The sequence below is a fragment of the Anolis carolinensis genome, chromosome 3, assembly GCF_035594765.1.
Source record: "Anolis carolinensis isolate JA03-04 chromosome 3, rAnoCar3.1.pri, whole genome shotgun sequence".
NCBI lineage: Eukaryota > Metazoa > Chordata > Lepidosauria > Squamata > Dactyloidae > Anolis > Anolis carolinensis.
Window position 1 is genome coordinate 190,997,850 of NC_085843.1, and position 11,866 is coordinate 191,009,715.

Genomic DNA, 11,866 nt, shown 5'->3' on the forward strand with positions numbered 1-11,866 from the left:
TTGCCAAATTTTCATTTTTCTGACCCGCCGGGTTTGGAAAATGATGAAATTTTCCAGAAAAAGTGACCTCTGCCAAATCTGGAAAACTTGCCAAATTTTCATTTTTCTGACCCGCCGGGATTGGAAAATGATGAAATTTTCCAGAAAAAGTGACCTCTGCCAAATCTGGAAAACTTGCCAAATTTTCATTTTTCTGAAAAAACAGAAGTAAGGTAAAGGTTTTCCCCTGACATTAAGTCTAGTTGTGTTCGACTCTGGGGTTTGGTGCTCATCTCCATTTCTAAGCCGAAGAGCCAGTGTTGTCTGTAGACACCTCCAAGGTCATGTGGCTGGCATGACTGCATGGTGTTCTGTTACCTTGCTGCTGGAGCCGTACCTATTGATCTACTCACTTTTGCATGTTTTTGAACTGCTACGTTGGCAGAAGCTGGGGCTAACAGTGGGAGCTCACCCCACTCCCCAGATTCTAACCACCAGCCTTTCGGTCAGCACATTCAGCAGCTCAGAGGTTTAACCTGCTGTACTACCAGGGGTTCCTGACACAGAATGTACCACCTAGAAAGTTAAAATCCACCAAGAAAAGCCTGTTCCAGACACACATAGGTCTCTCAAGCTGTGAGTCCCCCAAAGTCTGTCTGCACTTCTGTGGAATTGTCTTTTGGAGGAGGGTCTCACCTGTTTTCATAAGGGGTTGAAAACCTTCCTCTTTGAGCCATGCCTGTGGTTGCTGAGATGGAAGTGATGGTAGGGATTTAATTTCATATGTATTTATAGGTTTATGTTTTATTGTCTTGTCCTTGATTGTACATGATGTTCTACTTGCAGTCTAGTTTCAGACCTGGCTACAGTACCGAGACGGCTTTGGTCGCCTTGGTGGATGACCTCCACAGAGAGCTGGACAGGGGGAGTGTGACCCTGCTGGTTCTCTTGGACATCTCAGCGGCTTTCGATACCATCGACCATGGTATCCTTCTGGAACAGCTCTCTGGGATGGGCCTTGAGGGTACTGCATTGCAGTGGCTCCAGTCCTTCCTGGGGGGCCGTTCCCAGTTGGTGAAGCTGGGGGACACCTGCTCGGACCCCTGGCCATTGACCTGTGGGGTCCCGCAAGGTTCCATTTTGTCCCCCATGCTTTTTAATATCTACATGAAACCGCTGGGTGAGGTCATCCGGAGTTTTGGAGTGCGGTGCCATCTCTATGCGGATGACACCCAACTCTACTACTCTTTTCCACCCAATTCCAAGGAAGCCCCTCAGATACTGGACCAGTGTCTGGCCGCTGTATTGGCCTGGATGAGGCTGAACAAGCTGAGACTTAATCCTGACAAGACAGGGGTCCTCCAGGTCAGTCGTACGTCTGATCGGGGTATTGGGTGGCAACCTGTGCTTGACAGGGCCGCACTCCCCCTGAAGGCGCAGGTCCGCAGCTTGGGGGTCCTCCTGGACTCGGCGCTGACACTTGAGGCCCAGGTGTCGGTCGTGGCTGAGAGGGCCTTTGCACAACTAAAATTTGTGCACCAGCTGCGACCATACCTCGAGAAGTCAGATCTGACCATGGTGGTCCATGCCTCAGTTACCTCTAGACTGGACTATTGTAATGCGCTCTACGTGGGGCTGCCTTTGAAGACGGCTCGGAAACTACAATTAGTACAACGCTCGGCAGCCAGGTTTCTAACTGGGGCAGATTACAGGGCGCGTTCAACGCCTCTGTTTAAAGAGCTCCACTGGCTGCCATTTATTTTCCGAGCCCAATTCAAGGTGCAGGTCATTACCTACAAAGCCCTAAACGGTTTAGGACCCACCTACCTTCGAGACCGCATTTCCCCCTACGAACCCGCACAACCTCTTCGCTCGTCGGGGGAGGCCCTCCTCTCACTTCCACCACCTTCGCAGTCGCGGTTGGTGGGGACGAGGGAGAGGGCCTTCTCTGTCATGGCCCCCCGGCTGTGGAACTCGCTCCCCAGGGAGATTAGGCAGGCCCCCACCCTATTTTCTTTCAGGAAGAGCCTGAAAACTTGGCTCTTCCAGAAGGCCTTTGTTGACTGATCCCCGTGGGATCGTGTTATTTACTTGTTACTTACCTGCTAAGCAGTAGACCCTCTGGATTGTTTTTAGGATTCACTCAGCACTTTAAGTATCACACCTGCTGTGTAATTATCCCTCCCTGATAATTTGACATTGCTTTGCACTTGGCCTGGATCTTATTTTGTATATTGATTTTCTATGACTGTTTTTAATCATGCTGTAGTTTTATTGTTTGGTGATCTGTTTAATGTTTTTATTTGACTTGTGTTGTCGTATCCGGGCATGGCCCCATGTAAGCCGCCCCGAGTCCCTTCGGGGAGATGGGGCGGGATATAAGAATAAAATTATTATTATTATTATTATTATTATTATTATTATTATTATTATTATTATTATTATTATTACTCTTCAATGAAAAGGCCATTATAAATAAGTATGTTGTCATTGAGACAAATCATACAAAAGCTATCATTCATAGTAACAGAGATCTTTAAAGTAACACTCTATGAACTTAGAAATGTGCAAGTTTCAACTCCATTTATTAAAAGTTGATGAATGAATCAGTTTCTCAATAGATCCCAGCTTCTGACTGAAATTTGCTGCCCGGAGGTTCCTTCTCCAACTCATTTAATGCAAAGTTTCAACTTTCAGTATAATTCACAGAAGAAAGGATTGTAAAAATGTTACAGGCTTTGCTTACTCCACTATGAAAAACTAAATGAGGATTTACTAGTTATTGCTGCTGCCAGAAAGAGTTTTGCACATGAAAAGGCAACTAATCTAGCTAGTTTTGTCCACACTTCTATCATGACTGGACAAAATAATGCAGGTATCAATAAAGATATCGTGAACATATCTGGATTTACAAAATAACAATTATTGCTTACACAAATGCTGCTGTAGGGTGGAATTACATGAGCAGAATATGAGTCTTTGAAGGTCCACTGCAACCTTCTCACATATGCACAAAACAATACACTGAAAGCATTACCATAATTTTAGTATTTGGTGGATGATTCTTTGATTTGTAGTCCAGAATAACTTTTTTTCCAAACATGTATTAAGGGAAGGAGCCCCCGGTGGTGCAACGGGTTAAACTGCTTAGCTGCTGAACTTGCTGACCAAAAGGTCAGTGGTTCAAATCTGGAGAGCGGAATGAGTGCCCGCTGTTGGCTCCAACTTCTGCCAACCTAGCAGTTCTAAAACTTGCAAATGTGAGTAGACTAATAGGTACCACTCTGGCGAGAAGATAACGGTGCTCCATGCAGTCATGCTGAACACTTGACCTTGGAGGTGCTTACGGACAACACCAACTCTTTGGCTTAGAAATGGAGATGAGTCCCAACCCCCTGAGACAGACATGACAAGACTTAACGTCAGGGGAAAACCTTTACCTTTACCTATTAAGGGAAGGGAAAAGCAGTGTCATGCTATTATCTTTTGCATCACAGGCTAATGGCTAGATCCAGGGGGGTCATGCTACCCCCTCTGTTTTGCCTTGGTCAGATCACACCTGGAATACTGTGTCCAATTCTGGGCACCACAATTGAAGGGAGATGTTGACAAGCTGGAAGGTGTCCTGAGGAGGGCGACTAAAGAAATCAGGAATCTGGAAAACAAGCCCTATGAGGAGCGGCTTAAAGAGTTGGGCATGTTTAGCCTGCAGAAGAGAAGGCTGAGAAGAGACATGATAGCCATGTATAAATATGTGAGGGAAAGTCATAGGGAAGTAGCAAACTTGTTTTCTGCAGCCCTGGAGACTAGGATGCGGAACAATGACTTCAAACTACAGGAAAGGAGATTTCACCTGAACATCAGGAAGAACTTCCTAACTGTGAGAGCTGTTCAGCTGTGGAACTCTCTGCCCTGGAGTGTGGTGGAGGCTCCTTCTTTGGGGCCTTTTAAACAGAGGCTGGATGGCCATCTGTTGGGGGTGCTTTCAATGAAATTTTCCTGCTTCTTGGCAAGAGGTTGGACTGGATGGCCCACAAGGTCTCTTCCAACTCTATGATTTTATGATCCACAGATTTATGTACCTTCTCCTAGCTACTCAAACAATCAAGCTAATCAAACAAAAGAATACTGTACTGTATAAATACAACTGGCCTTGCAGGTAAACATACTTTTCAAATATTTAAGAACTAAATTTGGCAATAAACATACCCACATGTGAAAGATGAAAGTAAATAAGGAAATGAGAGACAGAATTACATTTCAAATGGCACTACTTCTAAACAAAGCATGCAAGCCAGTCTGCTTTGCACTTGATTAACAGCAGTTAAGCCATTGGGCATCAGACTAATGAGTTTTTAAAAGAAACACATCATAGTGAGGCGGGAGGTTAAAGAACCCCAGGAAATACCATATATGGGCAGAGATGGCGACGGCTAGCGACCCGGGTGCATAAACTCACAGAAACATGTGGTTTCTGGGAAATCATGTGTTTCTGAAGAAATGAAAGCTAAAGATAAACAAACAGTGCATGCGCACGCAGGCGCTCTGAATGATTATGAACACGGCACAGAAAGAGTGTGCCCGGGCCGCTGGTCAGCGCTGATTGGATGCAAGTCAAGCAGCGTCACAACTCTAAGCCAATGAATTTGCTTGTGGGCGGGCATAACCCGAACCCTGTAGTGTGTATAAATATTTACTCAGCCCGCCGCTGGGGGTTCTCCCTGGGAAAGCACTTATTTGGTGCGAGGGGGAACCCTAGTGGCCACTTGCCAAATAAAACTGCTTTCTTGGAAATACTCCAGTTGTCCGTCTCCAATCCCTCCACTGCGCTCAACAAGGACCGTAGCACAAAGGTTCCGCTACATTTTCTGGTGACCCCAACGTGATTTCCTATAAGACGGGCCAGGAGGTTGGAGACGGATCCCGTTGGCGGGACGGCCCCAACTCAGCGGTGGGGACCGGAGGCAACTACCGTGAGACGAGAAGGGGCCCCTGAATATTGCAAGACCGGCTGCGGTGCTTGCCTCTGATGCCAACGCCGACTGACGGTGGGAGCTGCAACACCAGCGAGGTTCCATAGAAACCAGCCAGGAGGGAAAAGGATCCAGGGAAAAGCCCAGGGGCGAAGGTTGGTCCGACGTCTACAGAAATCTGGCAAGTATAGTGGTTGCATGAGACATTAAGGGAACACCGGCGCCGGGAGGGACACAAAAAAAGTTCCCAGGGAGGTAGAAAGGGGCTCTGTCTTGTGTTTCCTGACGCATGCCGTTGAGTGTCCGGGTGCCCAGGCCAAGGCAGTCCCCTCTATTAGGCAGGATGGGAGGGAAAAATTCAAAGAGCTCCACTCCCTTACAATGCATCTTAGATAATTTTGGCTCTTTTGCTACCCAAGCCGTAGCAGGGAATCCAAGGGACCTGAGAGATTATAGACTGAGGAATTTGTGTCAGGGAGAATGGCTAGAGTTTGGGTTAGGTTGGCAAGTAGAAGGGACGTGGGATCTGAAACTGATCCGAACAGTGGAAGAATATTGTGCTGTGAATCATCCGAACCAGTGGGTCTATATTGCTACCTGGGAACGGGTAGTTAGAGACGATCCAGGTTGGGTTCGACAGTGCAAGAATGGCAAATGTATGGTGGTGAAGAAGGAAGGGAAAAAGAAGGAAGTTTTCCAATCCAACGAGGAGGACTACCCAGACTTACAGTTGAGTGTACAGGCCAGACAACAGGAATTACTGCCGCCACCCTTGCCACCGCCCCCACCCCAGGGAACAGTTTCCGGTGCACCTACACTAGGAACGAGACCCCCACCCTACTCTCCAGAGTCAACCGAAGCGGCCAAGAAACACTATCCTAGCCTAGAAAAATATCAGGAGGAAACAAAGGAAAAGAAGAAGTCACAACGGATGCCCAGTGATGCTTCTTCGGCACAAACTCGGAGACATGGAGCTCCGGTGTGGCCTGGTGATTCACCGACCGGACCGGCCCTCCAGATGCCCTTGAGAACGGTGCCTGTGATAAACAACAGGAATGAGATAGTTCAAGCATACCAGGTAGTGCCTTTCAGTAGTAGTGACATTTTGAATTGGAAAAATAATACTCCACCTTATAGTGAAGAACCCCAAGCTATGGCTAGGCTATTGGAAGGGATTATGGCAACCCATAATCCCACCTGGCAAGATTGCAGACAATTGTTGAATATGTTGTTCACATCAGAAGAGAGAAGAGCAGTGTTGAATAATGGGGTAGCCATAGCCCAGGTTGGGGCCCCACAAGATGGTGATGCAGCCGAGTGGGGAGCACAGAGGTTTCCTGTGGAAATAGATCCCCAATGGGACACCGCAGAAGAAGGACATTTGCAGAGACTGAAAGGATTCCAGCGTATATTGGTAGAAGCGGTAAAGAGGGGCCCGCCGCGACCCGTCAACATTATAAAAATTCAGGGAGTGGTACAGGAAAAATCTGAGTCACCAACAGCCTTTTTGGAAAGGCTGGAGGCAGCATATAAAAAGTATAGCCCGTATAATTTGGAGGATGAAAACGGTAGGAGGGCGATTCAACAGTCTCTTATCAGTCAAGCGGCTCCTGACATCCGGAGAAAGATTCAAAAGCAACCAGGATTTCTAGGAAAGACTATGAATGAATTGTTGGCACTCGCAGATCAAGTTTATATGGCAAGGGACCAGGTAGAAGAGGAGAAGAAGGACAGGAAGAAGAAGCAGGAATACCAAGCATTAGTCACCATGATGGAACAGAGTGCAAGTGGACAGAGAGGAAGAGGAGGATATGCCAGAGGGGGACAAGGAGGAAGAAGAGGGCCCCCTCGGAGGTTAGGTCGAGACCAATGTGCTAAATGTAAGAAGTTTGGACACTGGAAAGGTGAATGCCCAGAAGGAAAAGAAGGAAGTCAGGAAGGACTGAGAGGAAGAGGAAGGTCTGAGAGAGGAAGAAACCCAGGAAGGGGAAGAGGACGTGGAAACTACGTACCTTTTCCTGCGAGAGAGGTGATAGCTGCAGCAGCTGTGATGGAAGAAGAATGGGAAGATATGGATGGAGGAGAGGAATGAGGAAGCCAGGCTCTTGTTTTGTTGGACCCCGGGGAGCCGATGGTCACACTTGAAATCGGGGACCAACAATTGGACTTTTTAGTGGACACAGGTGCCGAAAAATCAGTAGTAAATACAAAAATTAGTCCACCAACTCGGGAAACTACGAAAGTAATAGGGGTGTCTGGGAAGACCCAGAAGTGCCCCTTCCTCAAGGAATGCACCTGCAATCTGGCCGGACATCAGGTCAAGCATAAGATGTTATATCTTCCAGACTGCCCAGTCCCTTTGTTGGGAAGGGACATTTTATCAAAATTACAAGCACAACTCCAGTTCATGAAGAATGGACAAATGGAAATATCATTTCCCATGGAAGAGGAATGGAGACTGTTTCAAGTTAGGATTTTTACTGAAGAAATACAATGGCCATGGCATGAGACTCTTTTAGTATGGGCAGAAGATAATCCTCCAGGATTAGCTAAATATGTTCCACCGGTGGTGGTGGAAGTGAAAAGAGGAATGGGACCCATATGTAAGCCACAGTATCCCGTCAGTCGAGAGGCGGTGCAGGGGATCAGAAACCATCTAGAGCGACTTCTGCAGCATGGGATATTGGTACCATGCAGTTCCCCGTGGAACACGCCCCTGCTCCCAGTCAAGAAACCTGGAGGACAAGGAGAATATTGCCCAGTTCAAGATTTGCGGGCTGTAAATCAAGTCACCGTTCCCCTAACCCCAGTAGTGCCTAATCCATACATCATGATGAGTCTAGTACCAGCATTTGCCAAATGGTTTACTGTATTGGATTTAAAGGATGCATTCTTTTGCATTCGATTGGCCCCTGTATCCCAACCGATCTTTGCTTTCCAATGGGAATCTCAGCAGTCAGGGCAAAGGACCCAGTATGTTTGGACACGCCTTCCTCAGGGGTTCCGGGACAGCCCGACCATTTTTGGTCAAGCCCTGGCCAAAGACTTACAGGATTTTGTAATACCTAAAGAAGAGGGAATTTGGCTTCAGTACGTAGATGACCTGCTTGTCGCTTGCCGGACACTAGAGGGCAGTAGAGAGCATACTTTGAGGCTACTCAAGGAATTAGAAATGAAGGGTTACAAAGTATCAAGGAAAAAGGCCCAGTTGTGCTGTCCCACGGTGAAATATTTGGGGTTCCATCTGACCGAAGGAAAGAAGATGTTAGGAGCTGAAAGAAAGGAAGTTGTTTGCGCCATCCCCACTCCCAGTACCCGGCGACAGGTGCGGGAATTTTTGGGATCAGCAGGATATTGCAGACAGTGGATCCCCAACTACGCCGTGTTGGCTAAGCCGCTGTACCAGGCTACGAGAGGTGGAAGAGAAGATCCGTTTGAGTGGACAGAAGAATGTCAACAGGCGTTTAAGGCATTAAAAGAAGCATTGATGTCATCTCCAGCATTAGGACTGCCCGATTTGGAAAAACCATTCACTCTGTTCGCTGCAGAGCGGGAAGGAACAGCGGTTGGAGTATTAACCCAACCACTAGGTTCATGGCAAAGGCCGATTGCCTACTTGTCAAAGCAATTGGACACAATGGCTCGTGGATTGCCACCTTGCCTGAGGGCTGTGGCAGCATCAGTAGATTTAATCAAAGAAGCGAATAAATTGACCCTAGGACAGCCACTGACAGTTAAGGTGCCCCATAGCGTTAAGGCACTGTTAGACACTAAGGGACCGCGCTGGCTCACAAGTGAGAGGTTAATGAAATACGAGGGATTGTTGTGTGACAACCCACTGGTGACCCTGGAGACTTGCTCCACTCTGAATCCGGCCACCTTGCTCCCGACTCCAGGAGACACCACGATCCATCAGTGTGCCCAGGTGATGGACGAGGTATTCTCCAGTCGACCGGATTTGAAGGATGTGCCACTGACTAAGGTGGACGACACTCTGTTCACAGATGGAAGCTCCTTTATGGAAAATAATCAAAGACACTCAGGTTATGCGGTTGTCCGGTGGGGGGGAGAGACGCTGGAAGCAGGGTCACTGCCCCCGGGGACTTCTGCCCAGAAGGCCGAATTGATTGCCCTGACCCGAGCGTTGGAATTGTCAAGCGGAAAGCGGGTTAACGTCTACACAGACTCAAAATATGCCTTCACTACCCTCCACGCACACGGAGCACTGTACAAGGAGCGCGGGCTCCTCACGTCTGGAGGAAAGTGCGTGAAACATGCTGGAGAGATTGTGGATCTCCTGGAGGCGGTTTGGAAGCCAAGGCAGGTGGCTGTGATGCATTGTAAAGGGCACCAACGTGGAGACGATCCCGTAGTGCAAGGAAATAGGCAGGCTGATCTGGCAGCCAAAGAGGCAGCTAGGCTGCCCTATACTGAACATCAGGTAATGGCCCTACAGGTAGAATTAACTGAACATAACGTTACATATACACCAGAGGAAGAAGAATGGGCCTTAAAGGAGAAGGGTCAGTGGTCAGGAGAACTCATAGTGATGCCAGACGCCCGTGTCTACGTCCCTAAGGACTTGGCATGGCACTTAGTCCAACACATGCACCAAAACACACATTTAGGAAAAACGGCATTGGCAAATCTGCTAGGACGACAGTTATATATCGATGGATTACATAGCCTAACAGCAGCAGCAGCCCGAAGATGCTGGACATGTATCAAAAATAACCCCAGAGAAGGACCCCTCAAGCCACCAGGAGTCCAACATGTGGGTGGGGTACCCTTTGAAGCTTTAGTCACTGACTTTACAGAAATGCCCCCATACAAAGGATACAAATATTTACTGGTGTTCGTGGACACATACACAGGATGGGTGGAGGCTTACCCTACAAGGACTGAGAAGGCTGTGGAGGTGTCAAGAGCTCTAATGAAAGATGTTATTCCCAGATTTGGCATACCCTTAGAAATTGGATCAGATAATGGCCCCGCATATATTCAACAGGCCATGCAAGGATTATGTAGAATTTTGGGCATAAAATGGAAGTTACATTGTGCATATAGACCCCAATCTTCTGGAAAAGTGGAAAGAATGAATAGGACATTAAAGGCTCAGCTTGGGAAACTTTGCCAGGAGACAGGATTGCCGTGGACGGTGGTTTTGCCCATGGCATTATTAGGAATCAGATGTACACCACACAAACGGACAGGACTCTCCCCTTTTGAAAGACTCTATGGACGACCCCCTTTGAACTTGAAGGGAGCCTTAGAGACAGGAGCTGAGCAACACCTCATAGGAGAGAAACAGACATTGGCCCAGGTTCAGGCTTTGGGCAGACAAACGCAGCAGTTAGAAAAATACATTTCTGAATTGAATCCACCATTCCCTACCACACCTCTACATTGTTTTTCACCAGGTGACGAGGTTCTGGTCAAGGATTGGAAGATTGAGCCATTGGGACCCAAGTGGCGAGGACCCTATGTTGTGCTCCTGTCTACCCCCACTGCAGTGAAGGTGAAGGAGATTAAGCCGTGGATACATTACACCCGTGTAAAACTAGTGCCTGAGGAGTGGCGGACGGAGCGAGTTCCTGGTGAGGACCTGAGACTCAGGATCATCCGGCAACTCCCTAAGGGGTCAACAAGGCCATGAAGCTGATCCCTTTGGGTGCAACGGAGCGTCGGTGGTCAAGTATGTCGCAGCATGGCCCAACAAAGGCGCTCTCCAGGAGATGGTGGCTAGACATTTTGAGAGGAAAAAGTGGGAGACAAGTTATGAGGAGGGGAGGAAAGCGTACTGTGTTTGGTATATTATTTGTGCTGAGTTTTATTCTCTCTTTTGGAAAAAGAGCACATGGGAATTGGATAAAAGAACATGCCAATTATATGTTTGAGCAGCACGGGGAAGAGGTAGCATTAATATATGAACACCCCCTCACCATAGGAGATTTTTCATTTCTTCCCGATTTAATTGATGAACCACAGATTGTGTTGGAGGGATTGTCCAAGGCTCAGGAGGGTCCACCTACCGTGTTTTCTAGCATACCGCAAAAAATAAATCAAACTCGGTTTCGACGGTTTAGATACCATACCTCCACCAGGGGTTTGTGCTTCTGTTGTGGAGGATCGGGAATATGGAATTCTGAGTGGAGACACTGGGGAACTAGGCAGGTGTTCTTTTCCCAATTAGGCAATTACTCCCATTGTCGAGACCGGTTCTATCTACATGGACGATTTAATACATCTTATGTCTCATGATTAAATCTAACCGCAACCGAGTGGGCTAGCATGTATCCAGATTATCCTACATTTAGTGTGAATGATTCTATTGAGGGCCTAAAATCTTATATGAACATACTGCAACAATTAACCCAACTGAGCCTAGGTAAAAGCCTCTGTCCGTTATGGCAAATTAGGGATCCAAATCTATGGTTTTTCTTTGATAAATGGGCCACAAATTATCACCCCGGCAACTACCAGTGTGTCGGTGTGGGTTATTTGACATTCCCAGTTCAGGTCTTACACAAAAGGCATCAGTGCCTGAAACGGGACATTGTGCAAACAGGCCCTCTAGGACCAGAATGTTCGGATGAGGTCATAATTAACAAGGCCCTGTCAGGTTCAGAAGCCTCCCGTGTAGGAGGAGGCCTGATCACAGGCTTGTTGACCCTGGGTGCCTAACCAGGGATTGTAGCTCAAGCAAATCGTAGAAGTGTTTTAGGCCTGACTTGCCGTCTTGAAAAGTCCATAAATGCCACTGGTAAAATTTTCCGGGAAATCCAGTCTGAAGTAGAAGAAATCAGCCAGATGGCCCTACAGCATAAGCTGGCCCTTGACTACCTACTGGCGGCCAGGGGGGGTTTATGCGCCATGGTTAGAGGGCGTTGTGTAGTGAAATTTCATAACTTGAA